At 32.0% G+C, this 17,422-nt stretch overlaps 1 long non-coding RNA gene across 1 annotated transcript; it reads left to right on the top strand.

Annotated features, from left to right (window-relative positions):
• Positions 1-382: 382 nt before the first annotated feature.
• LOC129290124 (uncharacterized) lies at positions 383-9,222 on the top strand. Its single transcript, XR_008588253.1, has 3 exons — positions 383-710; positions 2,599-2,662; positions 8,921-9,222. It is a non-coding gene; the product is annotated as an uncharacterized LOC129290124 (long non-coding RNA).
• Positions 9,223-17,422: the final 8,200 nt, after the last annotated feature.

Below are 17,422 nucleotides of genomic sequence, written 5' to 3'. Positions count from 1 at the left end.
TATTTTAGTCTCTACCATTTAAATTTTTAAATAAGAACAATAATTTTTGTGAAGGCAAAACTAAAGTTGAGAACTTCAGTATGAAGGACCATATTATGGATAAAATATTTTAAAATGCCATAAAGTTACTTGTTTGCTGTATATATATTAGGATAAAACATATTTAATATATATTAAAAAACTAAATTATTTGAAAAGATGATACTCCTCCTATGTTTTTAAATTGATTTAGATTTACACATTAGATTGTGATTGTGATCTTGTGATTTGACATATCATAATTTTATTTATTTTTTTCTTTTTTTTAATCTTTAGCTTTGTTGTTTCTCTCACGTCTCGAAATATGACCCCACAGAGAGAGAGAGCGAAGGTCTGCCGCAACTCCATCCGCCACTGATCTATCATCAAATGGCTTTTGTTTTCTTCTTCCTTTTCTGTACCTTCGGTGTCTTCTCTTCTGTTTCAGCCATTGCTGGCACTGATGTGAATGACCACCATTGCTTCATCCGTTTGCCATCAATAGGTGCTGGTGTTCGTTCATCGCTGTTGTGTGTTTGCCAAGATCCCTTTGTTCTCCCTCGCCCAGCTCGTGTCTGATGCGAAGTGTTGAGCTTTTACTCTGCTATCGCTGTTGCTGGAGGCTAAGGATGGTCAAAAATCTTCAATCTTGCAACTCCTCTACTCGTGCATCACAGCAAATGTTGCTGTTGGTAAGTGAATTCTTCTTCCTTAGTTTCAATCAGCTTTCTTCTCTTCCTCTTCTTTATTGTTGCTGATTCATGTCTGAAGTTCTGCACCTTTCATTTTGCTAATTTCGTGTGTGGGCATTCTAATGGTTAAAGTTATAGAATTTTTAGTGTGTTTTTGCTGCTGTCCGAAAAAAATACATGGGTGTATAGGAAGAGGAAGCTTGATTTTTAAATTGAAAATTGTGGTTATATAAAGAAGGAGCTGATAGTATGGACGTGAGTTTGTGATTGAAAATGATTGAATTAGTGATATTGTAAGATTTTAGGAAAGCTGAAATTTGGGAGGAAAATGTTAATATTAGATTCATAATTTATGCCCATATAGTGTTTGATAAAATTCTCAGTAGGAGAGTTGGCTTGATTTTGCATTTTTAAAATTTAATTGATCTTTGTAAGAAGTATGCTAGTATGGAAATTATGGATCTACAAATTAACTGATAGATTGCAAAAGAATTTAATTATGAGTTTATATGTAACCATTAAAATTCTTAGGAATTGTAAGGTCATTGGCAAATTGTTGGATGTTTTGAATTGAATGGGTAGAATTAGGGCACCTAAGGTGTTTGGTGCAAAGCTTAAGAGAAAATTTTGCCTCAAGTAAGTGAATTGTTTTGACAGAAGCAAATTGGAGAAGGCTAGTGACATGAATGATAATACTTAGACTAACTTTAAAACATGAATTTTGGTTTTAAAATTTTAAATGATAATGGTTGATTGGAATTGTAGTAGGAGTAGAAGGAAGTTCTTATAAATTAGAGGAAAATTATTAAATTGTATTTACTCATGTCTTTATAGGGTGTGTGGAAGAAGAGAATCTAGATAGAAATTGAAAGAAGATTATTTTAGGAAATTTGAACTTCAATGAGTAACTGAATAACATTTCATTTAATTATTTATTAATAATATTTTATTGAAATATTTTATTTTTATGAATTATGTTAGTTTTAGAAATTTTGGAACAATGATGAAGGACAATTTGATATGTGTATTTATTTTTCTTCAAGAAATATATTTCTAATATTGATGAAGGCATATTTGTTTATTGAATTTTGGAATTTCTTGGTTACACAATTAATGCAAGTTTGTACATTTGCTCTGATGTTTTAATTTAACAAGTTTTAAGATTTGAAACAATTCATGCAAGTTTGGTATTGAGAATGAAAATTTTATTTAAAAAATAATTATTTCTTTCGCATGTTTGAAATGTGATTTCTAAGAGGGCTCTAAATAGAACACTGCTGCGAACGATAGTAATGTTAGCCCTTAGCGCACCATGGTCAATGACTAGCTAGTTTGATTTTCATGAGTTCTGTTCTCATAGTTGTTATTTGTGGATCTCATACTCACGTTTGTTTTCGTGGTTTTGAGCTGCATTTGATTATCATTACTCTCGTGCGTATGTGTGTGTCAACGTTTGTTTAGTAGCTCAGGTTGTGTTTAGTTATTTACTCTCATGGACTATGTGTTCACATTTGTCTTCGTGGAATCAGTCGCATTTGGTTATTTTGCCCTTATGTACTGTATGTCCATATTTGTTACTTGTTCTGTTAAGTCCTCAAAATTTTAAATTTTTATTAACTTGGGTATCTGAAATTTCATTGCTTTTAGTTGGTAAGTGCACTACTTTGATTTACATATGAGTAATTTATTTTCTTCAAGCATGATAGAATAAAGCAGTTTTAGTCCACTCTCAATTTATAGTTATGATCATGATTTACAGATTTATTAAGTTTATTATATTGAATTGTCACATTTTCAATTATTTTACATAATTATTTGAGTCTATTGTTTTTACTCTTTTAAATTTTATCATATTATTTAGAATGCTATTCACTAAAAAATATTTTAGTCTCAGATTCATTAGTTGACACTGGACCTCCTCTCGATCATTAAGGGGCTTACAACTAAGCTGGGTAATATTTGTCTTTGGAAATGCCTTTTCTTTTGATGTAAAAATTAAATGATGTATTTTATTTTGAGATTATGTTTTAGGTGCTATACGTTAATTATAAATAGGATCCTGATTTTATATTTTTTTAATATTGTCTGTCTATTATTGGGGAATGTAGTTCCAAACTATTGATTGCATATAGTAATATTTTTTGTTGTAGAGATTTCGGGAGATCCTATCTATAAGGGGGGTTTTGTCAAAATTTTTACAAAAAAATATTGAAAATTTCATTATAATAAATACTATTAAGAATGTCATAATTTCAATATAAATCTAATTATGTTTTGAAAATTAAAAAAATTTCTCAATTTGAGACTTAAGGAATGTGTGATATAGTTTGCATCTCATGCTAGTCATCTTCTACTTTTAGAGTGTGACAATGTATGCATGTGTGTGTGCACATATATATATATATATATATATTGAATAATAGTACCTTTAAAAACTCCTTCCTTCCTTCTTTTCCCTCACTTAAATGTCCACCTCATTCCTTCCCTTATTTGAATGAAGCACCGTGAAATTGGCATACTATAGGACAAGGAAGAACAAGAGTCGAGGTTTAATGTACCCATTTTTGCAAAACAAGAAGCAAAGTAATTGATTCATAAAGCTATTCTTCCAAATATAAATTGTGATAATTCCTACACAAACCTTTTGCCTTCTCTTTCTTGAGTAGATGTTGTATTTCTATATAACAATTTAGGAGGGATCCTTCCACTTGATACTTAGTACCTAGATAGCATTTCTCACTATGCAAAAAAACCAAGAAAATATTTAACTCAAGATACAAAACTGTAGATTGAAGGAAGACAATAACAAGGAAAGAAATGATATTCAAGGACCTTCTATGAGGCCTTCAATGATGCCTCAACTATGATTATATCCGGGTTCATAATGATGATTGAGACCCTATTGAAAAGTTCTTGCTCCACAGAGTTATAGGAAACCTAAGCTTTGATACCAATCCATCACGTCCCGAAATATGAAAGTGACTAGTATCAAGTATGTGTACAAACACACATTCTTTAAACCTTAACAATTTTTTTTACTTTTAAAATCATAATTATATTTATATTTGATTTACAACATCTTTAATGTTCTTCCTTCAAACAAATTCCTTTATATTCTTGTAAAAATTTCTACAAAACTTTCCCTGTAAATAGGACCTTTCAAAAATTCTACAACAAGATATTGAAATAGAAAATCTCAATAATTAGGAGCTTTGCTCCTTCTAACCAACAGACAAAGTATATAACAAAATAAGGATCCTAACTTTGTCTATGTGGAGCACCTAATCATATTTTTCATAATGTAATACATAAATTTCATATTTATATTAATAGGAGATATTTACAAAACAAATCTACACGCAACTTAGAAAAAGAAGTCCTTTAATGGTCAGTAGGACATATAGCATCAGCTAAGTTATCTGAGACCAAAATAACTTTTCAATGAATAACGATGCAACTATAATATTTTCCAAAATCAAACTTAATAGCTACAACATTTACATAAATTGAAGAAAAACAATTCAATGTAAACAAAATTTGTAAACTTGGAATAAAAATTATATATAATTTCAACATCAGTAAACTTTAAATTTATAATGACAAAGCAGCTTTAACATTGGATCTTGATAAGTCAAAATGATTAAATAAATAAATAAATAAGAATAACAATATTTACCAATTGAAAACCATTGAATATACAATCACCAATTAATTGAAAATTCATATTTTTGGGATTTATTAGAACAATTCATAAATATGGACACACAATCCACGAGGATAAATAACTAAACGTAACTTATGCCATGAAGAAAAATGTAGATACATAGTCCACGAGGATAAGTAACAAAACATAGTTAAAGCCATGAAACAAACGTGGATACATAGTCTATGAGCATAAGGCTAACTAAACACAGCTCGAAGTCATGAAAAAAACGTGAGTATGAGGCCTGTGAACAACCAACGTGAGAATGGAGCTCACTAAAACCAAACTAGCTAGTCATTAACCAAGGCGCTAAGGGCTAATGGAAATGTCATTAGCAACTCATGTCCTATATAAAATCCCCTTCGTATTCACTTTCAAACGTGCGAGAAAATAGTCACTATTAAAATAAAAATTTTCATATTCCATTTCAGACTTGCATGAATCATTTTCCATACTAATTTAATATTTGATAGAATAAAATCTTATAATCAAAATTCAAACTTGTGTTTATTGATTATCTAACATTTCAAATTTGGTAAAGCTAATTTTACAATATAAAGTCATTTTAATCAACAAAATATCCCATAATTACATTATTTCTATTAAAATGATTTGTAGAAAAACGTAATATTTTAGTAAAGAAAATTTTGATTGAAAAAAATCAGTTGGGAGTCTATCTACTTACTTGTAAAGTTTTTAAGCGTATAACTTACTTCTAAACTAGTACTAAAGGTCAATGCTTTGTCCTAAAATTTCTAATATTCAAATAATATCATTGTCACTTCCCTTATCATGCTTTACTACCCAAAATATTTAAATCCAAAACAACTTAGAGAGATAAAAGAAAGAAAACCTTTACTTTTATCTTTTTCAACATTGCATCAAATATCCTAATGATATCCCCAAAATGAATATCAAATTGGTTCTTAAATTACTAACTCAAATATCTCTCCTAAAAACCTCTAATTTCTTCTTTAACTTTCATCGTAAAGAACAAATGCTTAACATGATTGTTTAATCAATGAAGGCATATTTGTCATATATATTTGCCACTTTAGATCAAAATCTTCCTTTTAATGCTCAATATCTAAACCATAAAATCAATTTTTTTTTCATTAACTCCCTTTCTAAAGGTTTTCTTATATCTATAATTAATCTATTCACCTCCCAACACCCATCAAAGAGAATAATTATCTTCTAATGATAATTTATTTAATCAACAATATACTCATCGTATATATATCACACTATTATATAACAAAAATCCCTCTTGGTCATATTATCAAACACCTTGTGGGCATTAAACTTCAAATCATTAACAAGCTTCTTCCTATGCGATTCTACTTCCCAAAAATTCTCCAACATAAATATATGAATAAATCAACGTCCCAAGTTCCATTCCTTTAACAAATCAATATAAATTTTAACACAACTCAAGCCCACACTAAATCACCTTAATTAGACTAAAATTTAGCTTAGTTCTACAACCCCTTTTCCACAAACACGTGTAACAAAGGAAGAAGGAAAATTCATAATATTTCATAACCTCAACCCAGAATCATATGCACTTAGCAAAGAGGAGAAAGATTAAAGATTCTCACCTCAAGTAGCTAATGAAACACAAGCAAGGAAGAAGGAGACAGATTGTATGACTGAACAAGGGAAAAATTTGGGTCACTCAAAAATGGAGGAAGATGAAGTCGACGGCACCAAAGAGGGAAGAAGAAGAACTTATAGGACGATCATCCTGCTCAAGCGGATCAAGCTCCTTACACACTTACCGATAGTGCACCATTGACAATGGAGGAGGCAGAACAAAGAATGAAATATGAAGAAGATCTTAAAGAACCCACATAGCAGTATAGATAGAACTCATGCACCTGTCGACGGCTAGCTGACCAGTGGAGGAGGAAGGATAGAGAATGCCAGTGACCAACTGGGATCGGAGAAGAGCAGAGGAGGTGATTTTTTTCTAGATTTCTTTCTCTCTCTCTCATGTCTGAAGTGTCTTGTGAAAGTGAAATGAGAATGGGAAATAAAAAGCTGATCAAGGAAAATTGTAAAAATTACAATAAAAAGCACAAGCAAGAAATGAAACAATGAAAATCACAAGAAATGACATAAATTTTTTCTATAATTTAAAACAAAATAAAATTGAATTTTTGTTTAGTAGAATTCAAACTTGGGACCTTTAAGAAAATTACTAGCAGGAGTTCCAATAATTAACCACTCTCTACTTGCTATAAAACTAATTTAAAATTTAGGGTCATTATAAGGTCTTATTAGTTTAGATGTCTTTCTATTAAATCCATGATCAGGCACTAAATATGGGCACCTCTTTTAGGGGAGATTTGAATTTTAATTAGCCATGTTGTGAGAAAATAGTTCCTTCCACTAAACCCAAGCCCTATTGGTAATTTCCCTTGTCTCTTTTCCACTAAACTAGGAATTAGCCTAGTGAAACTTAAGTCTCCAATTAGTATTGCAAAAGCCCCAGTCAAGATTGCTCTTTAACATTTCCTTTTTCCCAATTAAATCTATCACTAAAGAAATTAAGCTCGAGAAGACAAAAAGAATTTATGCATTATCTCAATTGTTTCATAGATCTCCAATTAAAACTACCCCCACCACTTTTGTCTTCACAAAAAGGATAGGAGTTGAGATCATCAACGATGAGCCAAGGGTTAGAGATGTTATGGGCTTGATAGAATGCCAAAGTAGATCACAGTTGATAGGGTTAGGGTCACCATAAATACTAGAGAGCAAATAAGAGTGATTATTGGTTAATATATTAACCCTATAATGGAATAGCTGAACATTAGAATAAACATAATCAATGTTAATAAAATCATTATTCCATAGAAGTCAGATATGGCCAGTATAACTAGTAGCTTTAACTCAAATCTAGTCAGAGAAATCTAGTATAACATCTTGAACTTTGATCTAGAAAACAAGTTACTAATTAAGGATAAATTAGTAATTAAATGATTGATTATGGTTTTGGATAGTGGATTAATGTGTGTTATTGGTTGGTTAGTGTGTTAATAGGATTGAAAGGCGAGATGACATTCTGAAGTATGATGCGTGAGCATTAGTGAGAGTTATCTCATTGTGCCATGTGCCACAGCATGTGCTACATGTGCCGCGGCGCATGGCATAGAATTTAGATAAATATGATGTGAATTAGCATGTGAGGTAGAGGAGAAAAGAAGGAAAAGAAATAAAGGAGGAGAGGAGAAGGTTTCCTTTATTAGGGCATAAATTTGCTAAAGTTTAGGAGTTTGCTTTGACTAGTGACTTGTCGGGTAAGTTTCGTACTGCCCTACACTATGTTTCTACCTTAATTTTTCTAAGTTTGGTTAATAGAGAAAATGAATCAAGAAGTTTTAAGGGGTTAGAAGATAGGGAAAGCCATTTAAAGGGCTCTTTGGTGTGAAACTAAGGTTTTGTGACTAGTCTAGGGTTTAGTGATTGAACTTTAGAGCTATAGGTTCAAATTGGCCTAAGTGATTAGGTTAATAAAGGTGGAAATGTTGGTTTAATGAGAAAGAAGGATGTTTTGGTCATTTAGATGACCTAAAGGGAAAATGACTATAGGGAATAGATTTTTGAATGCAAAAGGTGTTAATGGAAACATTTCATGTGTTAAGGAATTTGGCTAAGCCAAATTAGTGCCCTATGCGAAATGTTGAGAATTGATTAAGGAATGTTCCTTATGTAGATTAAACATTTGAGAAGTTGCTTGTAGGAATCTACACCCTTGGGAGTTAAATGTGAGAATGGTAACCCTTAGTAGTAACGGTAAAAGATAATCAGAGTAACCCTTTCATTTGTTAGTTTGTAAAATGATTTACAAGTATTTTATATGACTTATGTGCATTATGTTTATTGAAATGATAGAGTAGTAGTATTGCGAAAGAAATATACATGCGTGTGTGTAAGTGATGCTTGCAATGTATGTGAAGAGGCATGCGTATTTGCATCCGTAAGTATACGCTAGATTAGGGTAGGAGGTCATGACCCTGCTCTGTGTAAGGTTAAGAAGTCTTGAAAGGTCCTAAACAATAATGATGATCCACAAAGGAGGACCTAGGACTATATGCATCCACGGGTATATCCAAGATTAGGGTAGGGGGTTATGGCCTTACTCTGTGTAAGGCTAGAAAGTCCTGATAGTCTAAGCGTTGAGTGTGCTATGCTAATAGGGACTCAGGAGACCACTCATATTTTTGATACTTGGTCTGAGATAGTGGCTTGGTGGGCTCTATTTTGTGGAAGGCTTGATGTCCTGGTCTGAGTGTTGAGCTTATTCTACTAGTGGGAGTCTGAAAGTGCATGAGTATAATGGATGAATGAGCGTGTCATTATATGTATATCTATTTATATTGCTCTTTATTGAAATTGATGTTATTTTATCTCTTATATTTGATTTTGCTTATTAATCGATAATTGAGGTTTATCTAAATTACTATGACATATGTCTTACTTTGTTACCTTCTATATATAGGTGAAAAGAGTATAAGAAGGCTGGGAAAGGAAGCGAGAAAGGATTGGTTTATTTGGTAGTAGTATAACGACCTATATATGTAATGAATGTATATTTGTGTTTTAAGAATTTTGGTTGCCAACTAGGATGCATATGAGTATGTGTATGTATATGTGTAGTTTTTGAGTCGTGATGACTTGCTTATATATTTGATATTGCATCTTATCAAGTGTATCACAATGGTGAATATGTGGGTAGGCCTAGATGTTATTCAAGCAAGTGTATGTTATGTTATATAACTTGTTTCACTAGTCATGAATACAAGTTGCTATATGATGTTGTGCATTTATGCAAAGCTTGACTAAATGGTGAGGATTGGCCTCATTTATGTGTGAGTCAACTGGATTATAATTTTCGACCATATGGTGAGGCTTAGCCCCATATGCGGAAGTCAGATGGTTAAAAGTAAAATAAGTATATTTGTGTTTATGTGGTTATGTGGTATATGCCTCATATAAGACTACAAGTGTGTAATGTAGCATTAAGAGGTCAAATTGTGAATATGATGTGATATATGTGATATAATGTGTCAATCAATTATATCTAATCTTTTTTGACTTAGTTCAAGGTTCAAAGTGGTCTAATGAGGCAAGAAGTGAGAATTGAACACTGAAGGTACCTTTTCACACATAAATGTCCAATTTAAGATTGGACTATTAGATCATGTCTAAACTTATCTCATTAGATAGATTATTTTATAAGTTTTGTGTGGGCACTTGAATCACTCTAATCGGACATCAGATGTGAAAATAGCGCGCAGTGTATGTTCGTATCAGAAATTTACCATGATAGCAAAATACAATACATGCATAGTGGCACATGGTGTACAGGCTACCGCACATGTCACAAAGGTAGAGCACTTGCCCTGTATCACATGCCGCGGCCCATGGCCTGTTTTTGAGAAAAATTGTTTATTTATTTTTCTTTTAAAGTAGGTATGAGTTTATGCTTCTATAAGCCCTTTTAATTGAACATATTTTTCTACAAAGTCGGGATCCTGCATTTTAAAAACAAATTAAGGGCTATAGCTTTGATATTGTATTATTGTTATAAGTTAAGGTATGAATGTGTAACTAAAGCCCAGGGTGAAAATTGGGACTTTACACCTAGCTTTTTAACAATATTATTAGCTCTAAGACCACTAGCTCTAATTTCAAGCAAAATAAGAATATGAACATTAAAATATTTCTTGATTTCTCTTATATGCTTAAGAAAACTTTTAGCATATACACCTCTACAATTCCAACAAATTAAATCCATAAGAAAGAAAAGGAGTAGATAAACCTAAAAAAAGATTAAGCTTCTTGGATTTCCAAAGAGTCCTCAATTTGGTCATCACTAAATTCACCCTCCTCATAATCATCATTGTGGACTGGTTGAGAATAGTCTTCATCCAGGAGATCATAATCAAGAATTTCATCTTCATCATTAACTTGAATGAGCTCATTTTGTTTATCATCTAGTCTCAATAAGTTGTTATGAAAATCCATTAGGGAGTCCTCACTAAATTGGGTTTTAGGTACAAGGCTTTAAGAATAATTTGGGTCTGGAGGCTTCCTATGATCAAGTTGAGAGAAAGAAGAAGTTTGAGAATTTTCCTTGACAATATTAGAATCTCGCTAGATTTTTGGATTGGGGGAGAATATGGCTTCATTTGTAGTTTTTCCAAAGTTATTTTTAGGCCTAATCTATTCGCTTATTTCATTTATGGGTTTATCATAAGAGCATAGTTCTCTTTTACCGCCTTTGACCATGTTATGGATTCATTTTGAGGTCCTAAGATTTGTTTTATTGTGCTCAACATCCTTGGCTTCTATTTTGTCTAGGTTAACTTCATTTAGGCTATCCCATTTGAATGCTGGCCCACCTCTTATGGTGTTAGATTGGTTCAGACCTTCATTACGTGCCTTTGCCCTAAAATTTTTGTTTTTCTCCTCTGTTTCTTTTGGATGAGATCTCTTTTCATCTATTACGTCCTTTCTCTTCCATATATTTCTAACATTCTTTGTAGGAGAGGTCATAGGTGGAATGTTGGAGGAAATTTCTTTCTAATTTACGCCATTTGGGTTATCGCCTAAAGTAGTAAGAACGTCAAATCGCATCCTGGATGAGAATCCCTGGTCTTGGTTATGACGTGGAGCTCGATAATCTGCTAGCTATCTCGAGAATCGAGCATTTTTTAGATGTTTATATTTCATCCATTCTCCAAATTCCTTCTTTGGCAAGTTAAGGTTGCTTTCCAACGAATCACTCATTGTTCTATTCTAGTTAGCCTCATTTTCCCTATTTGTGTACTATTGATAGCTATTGCTTTATTGGTGAACATTTGCCCCATACCCCTTAGCCCTATCCTGACCATTTTTATTCTTTGGATTGTGGGGCAGTTGTTTTTTTTATGTACATAGCATCCATAACCAAAGCAAATCAAGTTTAAGATTTCATATTCCACATTATATGGTTCATCTCTGATTAGAAGCTTGGGGACCAATTTTGTTTGGAGGTCCACTTCAACACTAATTTGCATGAATCTTCCCCTTTCTACCTTTCCTTGTTCTTCCTTGGAATCAAATTTGGATATAGAGTTTGAGTCAACTTTTAGAGTTTTTCCTATGTAATTTCCCAATCTACTGAGTATCTCTTTGTTGTTGCATTAAATTGGGACATTTGTGAGTCTAACCTATAAGGCAATTTTCCCTAAGATATTAAAATTTAGGTTGAAGTTGGGTGACTAGCGTTGCACCAGTATACAATGATCAAAAATCATCCAAGGACCACCATAAGTATTCTAGCATAAGCCAATTGATCTTTAGTTCTAATAATATAGTAGCTATTGACAAGATTTATCAGTTCAAAATCTTTTAGTTGCCATATCGTTGCTAACCTGGGATTGAGAGATTTAGGATTGAGGTGTAAGCCCAAAATGTTGATGACTATGGCATCCTTTCAAGGCTGGCATATTTTTTTCCATTCCTCATTAGTGATTTGAAGAGCTAGGTACTAGTCCATAAGCCTTTTTGTTCTTTCAGATGGTGTCCAATTTGATCCAATTCCTTGGCTAGAGGTTCATTTATGTGACTTGCATCTCTCTCAGTGTTGATCCCATAGCACCTATTATAACCAATCAAGGAGTCTTTGTAAGAGGTGGGAGCTTTAGTCCCTTGGAATGATGCTGGTTTGTCATTCTTTTTATTGGTTGCAATGCCAACATTATGTTGTAATTCCATTGGCTAATCAAGATGATTCTTGAACATAATAGGCCTATTAGGTTGAGTCTGATCTTTTGATTATTGTTGCATTATTTTTGGATCCTTGTCATGCCTCACCTCATTTGGCTTTGAATTGTTTCTGAGAAGTAAATCAATATCTTCTTTAGATGGAAGGGGGTTCATCATCTCTTCATGTGATTTGGAAGCATAAAAGATGAAGTTAGAATCAAGTAGCAGCTTAGAAGTCATAGATGAGATCAAGATGATGAAAGATAGATCAAGGAATAAGAGAGAAGACGGATCTTCTCTCCAGGAAACTAGAGAGAGAGTTGAGCTTCTCACTCTCTAAAACTTTTGAAAAATTATCACAAAACTTTTTTTGCTTGTTCCATTCTAGTTGTTACCAGAAGAAAAATAGTCATTGCTTAATACTTTTTTATGGGACTAGAATTGTCTTTTTTTATCATTTTAAGATGGAGGTATTTTAGTCATTTCACCAAAAATTATTAACATCAAAAATTAGAATAGTCCTTAAGATTAAGAAAAATTATGATTTTTCACGGGAGCTCATTATCATTTGCAAGTTTCAAAAGGATTTTTCTATCATCTCTCTTTTTCTAAATGCAAACTGAAAAAAAAAAATGAAAGTAGAACGATATCATATAAAAAAAATATTCTTCTGAAAAATAAAAAAAGAAAAAAGACCGACAATTCACCACTAGCTAATACCTCATTTATAGATCTGGGAGTGTTCTCTCACTTATATACAAACAAATTTGAAAAAGATGACTTAGCAGCAACATAAACAAAAACAAACTAGCATTACATATATATGACCACACACGAAACATCAATGCATAATCAAGTAAGAAACATACAATAGTGCATGATTATTTCATCCCCCAACCAACAGGCAAATTCATATTTTGCTTAGAGAATATTATTGGTAATACCAATAACATTTACTATTACTGAAAGAAATTTTTCAAAATTAAATTTGCTTAGATTTATTTCAAGATCAATCATATTACAAAATAAATTAAATGGATTAGCTATATTATTTATGAAAAGTAAAATATTAGAATTATTTGATTATAAAATTCAAATGTCTGATTTTGCTGATCGAAAAGCTAGAAAAATTACATGAAAATAGATAAATGATAATACATTAGGCCTTTTTATAAATAATTTCATCTTAGGCTCCAAAATTTTTTCACACAGCCTTGCCAACCAAGTGGTTTCAAAAGAACCCAGCAACATTGTAAAATGAAAAGAACCATCTAATGAATTACTCATAGAATTAACACTAGGCAAAGGCAACCACAACTGCTTCAACAAGGAAATTCCAAACATTTTCTTCACTTATCGCAGCTCCAAGGGTTCTTATTAATTCCTGAATCCAATTCTTAAAGCTCTCAAACCAATCCATACTATTTGCAAAACTCTCGTACCAATTATTTTCAGTGCTGCTGATCTCAGACTAATTCATATTTGCAAAGCTCTCGTACCAATTATTTCCAGTGCTGCTGATCTCAGACCAATTCATATTTGTGATGCTTTCGTACCAATCATTTCCAGTGATGTTGGTCTTAAACCAATTCATATTTGTGAAGCTCTCGTACTAATTATTTCCAGTGCTACTGATCGCAGACCAATTCACACTTTTAGTACTCTCCAATAACTCACCTCATTTGTCTTCCTTCTGAGCCAACTCATTCCAGTTTTCGGGCTAGCCCTTCTTCATGTGTGGGTATATGAATCTCAAGAAAACTTATAAATTTAGAGTCCTTGTAATTAATGGTATATATAGAATTTTTTTGTTGGAAAAAATAATAGAAAAATCTCCTAAAATATGCAAATGACAATGAAGTGTAGTGAAATGCTATAATTCTTCCCAATCCTTGGAGACCTTTTTGACATAAACCATTTTTTATGAAATAACTAAAATGCCCCAATTTAAAGTAAAAAGGTAAATATTAGTTATTACTTTAGTTTAAACAATAACTACTTTTCTTCTGACAATACCTAGAATGATAAAAGTAATTACAACTTTGTCCATGCAAATTACAACTTCAGTGATGAAAAATTACATGGAAAAAATTTGTAATTGCTTATTATATTTTAGTCATTACCACAAGAAAAGTAATTATTGCTTAAATTAAAGTAGTCACTAATATTTTTTTTATTCTAAACTAGGGCTATTTTAGTCATTTTACCAAAAATCAATAATGTCATAAAAGTTCCTAGGACTTAAGAATTATAGCATGTCATGGAATCTCATTATCATTTGCATATTTTATAAGTATTTTTCTATCATTTTTCACTTTTTTAATGAAATGACAAATTTTAAATTATAGAAATTAATGCAATGGCTTGATATAATTATGTTTTAGAAGGAATTGATTATCTTTTTTTATAAGTGACTTTATATAAAAAATTACTCAGTACTTATTTTTTAAAAATTTTACTCTTCCACAATTTTCTATGAATAGAATAAAAGATCATATATGAGAAATAAAGGGGCTGTTTGAAACTGTTTTTATTTTATTGTTTTGAGAACTGGTGTTCTATAGAACATGTTATGAGAACAAAAAAAAAAAAGGTGTTTTTCTCATTCTCTCTTATTCTTCAGAACAATAATCACAGAACACTTAAAAGTTGTTTTCATTTTTCTGTTCTCCAGAACAATTTTTTTTTGTTCTCCAAAGCTCTTTTTGAAAACACGTTACCAAATGAATTTTTTTGTTCTTTTGTTCTGGAGAACAGAAAAATGTTCCCAAAACAGGTTTCCAAACAGGCCCAAAATATTTTAAAGATGACACACTTAATGAAATAAATGAATTTTTTATTTTTTCACCCAACAATAATTTATTTAGTTCTTTTTAATTCTAGTGTTATAATTAAAAATGGCTTAAAAGTACTTAAACCAAAAAATAAAAAGTTTGTAGCTAGGTTCAACCCAAGTTTTCCTTTTAGAAAAACTTCACCACATACCCCTAGACCAAAGTTAATAAAAAAGAGAACTCTTGAATTTATAAAACTTCACTACAAGTCTAAGATACTGAATTGAAATTAAAATTATTTGAGAAATGACAAGGTTGTCTTTATTAAAATTTTCTAGCACTACTTGCCTATGTCCCTACTGCATGTTATTCATTACCCTTTAGATTGTTGTTCATTATATTGCTATAACATCCTAAATTTTTTTAAAAAAATAGCTCCAATTTTAATAAAAAATTTAAAATTAATTAATAAAGAAATCAAATTAAGGTAATTTAGAAATTTAAAATTTGATTAAATTAATATTAATTTAGGATGAGTTTGTGGGTTTTAAAACCCTAGAATAATTTGGTAAAGTTTCGGTCAAATTATGAGTAGACTGAGGATCAAAGATTGGACTAAATGCCCTTAGTTTGTGGGCATGTTTTTCCCCTTAAAAAAAGGAAACTGAAAAAAAAGACTTGATGAATGAAAAAAAAGATGGAAATAGGATCAGATTTTTATAAATAAAAGGAAGGGGAGTGAACAAATAAAGAAACATAGAACAAGAAAGAGAGGGATGGACTAGAGAGTGAGAGGAAGAGGAGATGGTGGAGAGAGGAGGAAGAGGGGGAGCTAGGGTTTGAATCCGAGAGAGGAGAATTATCCAATGCATGATCTAGAGTTGGCTGCAGTAGTCATTGCACTAAAGATCAGGCGTCATTATCTTTATAGAGTAGAGTTCAGGGTTATGAGGGACAATAAAAGTCTCAAGTACCTGGTGAATCAAAAAAAGCTGAACATGACATAAAGACATTGGATGGAATTTTTCAAAGATTATAATTTTGAATTTAAGTCTTATTCAGGGGAAGCAAATGTGGAAGCGGATGCTTTTAGTCGTAAGACCTTACATGTGGGCTATTTGATGGTTCAGGAGCATAGATTGATGGAGTCTTTGGTTGAGACTTCTTTAGGTGGTTGAGACTTCTTTGGGTATGACTGAGTTCTCCTTAAATAGTCTTAAGACTACTATTATTTTCAATGAATTTTGAAAAGAAATAAGGGATGCTCAACTTAAGGACCCAGTTTTGCTAAAGATAAGTCAAGATGTCAAGGATGGTAATACAATGGACTATTGGTTAGTGATGATAGGTATGTGGTTTTCAAGGATAGGATGTATCCCCAACGATGAGTCTATTCAAAAACAGTTGTTGAATGAGGCATATCGTAATAGCTACACCCTTTATCCTGGTGCTACCAAGATGTATCATAACATACAGTATTAGTCGTGGTGGCCAGATATGAAAAAGGATGTCATAGATTATGTTAGCAAGTATTTGACCTGTCAGAAGGTTAAGATAGACCACCAAAAGCCATCGGGGTTGTTACAATCTCTAAAGATTCCCGGTGAGAATGGGATAGTATTTCAATGAATTTTTATCTAGTATGAAAAAACCTAGGTTGGTTTTGACTCTATTTGGTTGATTGTAGATCATTTGACTAAGTCAACATACTTCTTACCAATCAAGACTACCTATACGGTTGAAAAATATGCCAAGATCTACATCAAGGAGATTGTGTAACTACATGGGGTATTGAGGGATATTGTTTTAGATCATGATCCTTAATTTACATCAAATTTATAGCAGGTTATGCAAAGGGCTATAGGCACAAATCTAAAGTTTAGTATGTCCTATCATCCACAGATGGATGAATAGACTGAGCAGATGATCCAAACATTAGAGGATAAGTTAAGATCATATGCCCTAGAGCTTCAAGGAAGCTAGAATAAGCATTTGCCTCTGGCAAAATTTGCTTACAATAATAGTTATCACACCAGTCTTCAGATAGCTCTATACGAGTCACTGTATAGTAGATAGTACAGATCGCCTATCTGTTGGTATGAGTTGAGCGAGAGGACACTGATTGGGCTGGATATGGTAAATGAGACTGTACAAAAAATTAGATTGATCTAGCAAAAACTTCTTATGTAACTACATGGGGTATTGAGGGATATTGTTTTAGATCATGATCCTTGATTTACATCAAATTTATAGCAGGTTATACAAAGGGCTATAGGCACAAATCTAAAGTTTAGTATGTCCTGTCATCCACAGATGGATGAATAGATTGAGCAGATGATCCAAACATTAGAGGATAACTTAAGATCATATGCCCTAGAGCTTCAAGGAAGCTAGAATAAGAATTTGCCTCTGGCAGAATTTGCTTACAATAATAGTTATCACACCAGTCTTTAGATAGCTCTATACGAATCACT

This window comes from Prosopis cineraria, unplaced genomic scaffold (assembly GCF_029017545.1).
Source record: "Prosopis cineraria cultivar Desert tree isolate PC_DT_omini unplaced genomic scaffold, ASM2901754v1 PC13, whole genome shotgun sequence".
NCBI lineage: Eukaryota > Viridiplantae > Streptophyta > Magnoliopsida > Fabales > Fabaceae > Prosopis > Prosopis cineraria.
The sequence above is the reverse complement of the archived record's forward strand: the minus strand, read 5'-3'. Positions and strand labels throughout refer to the sequence as shown.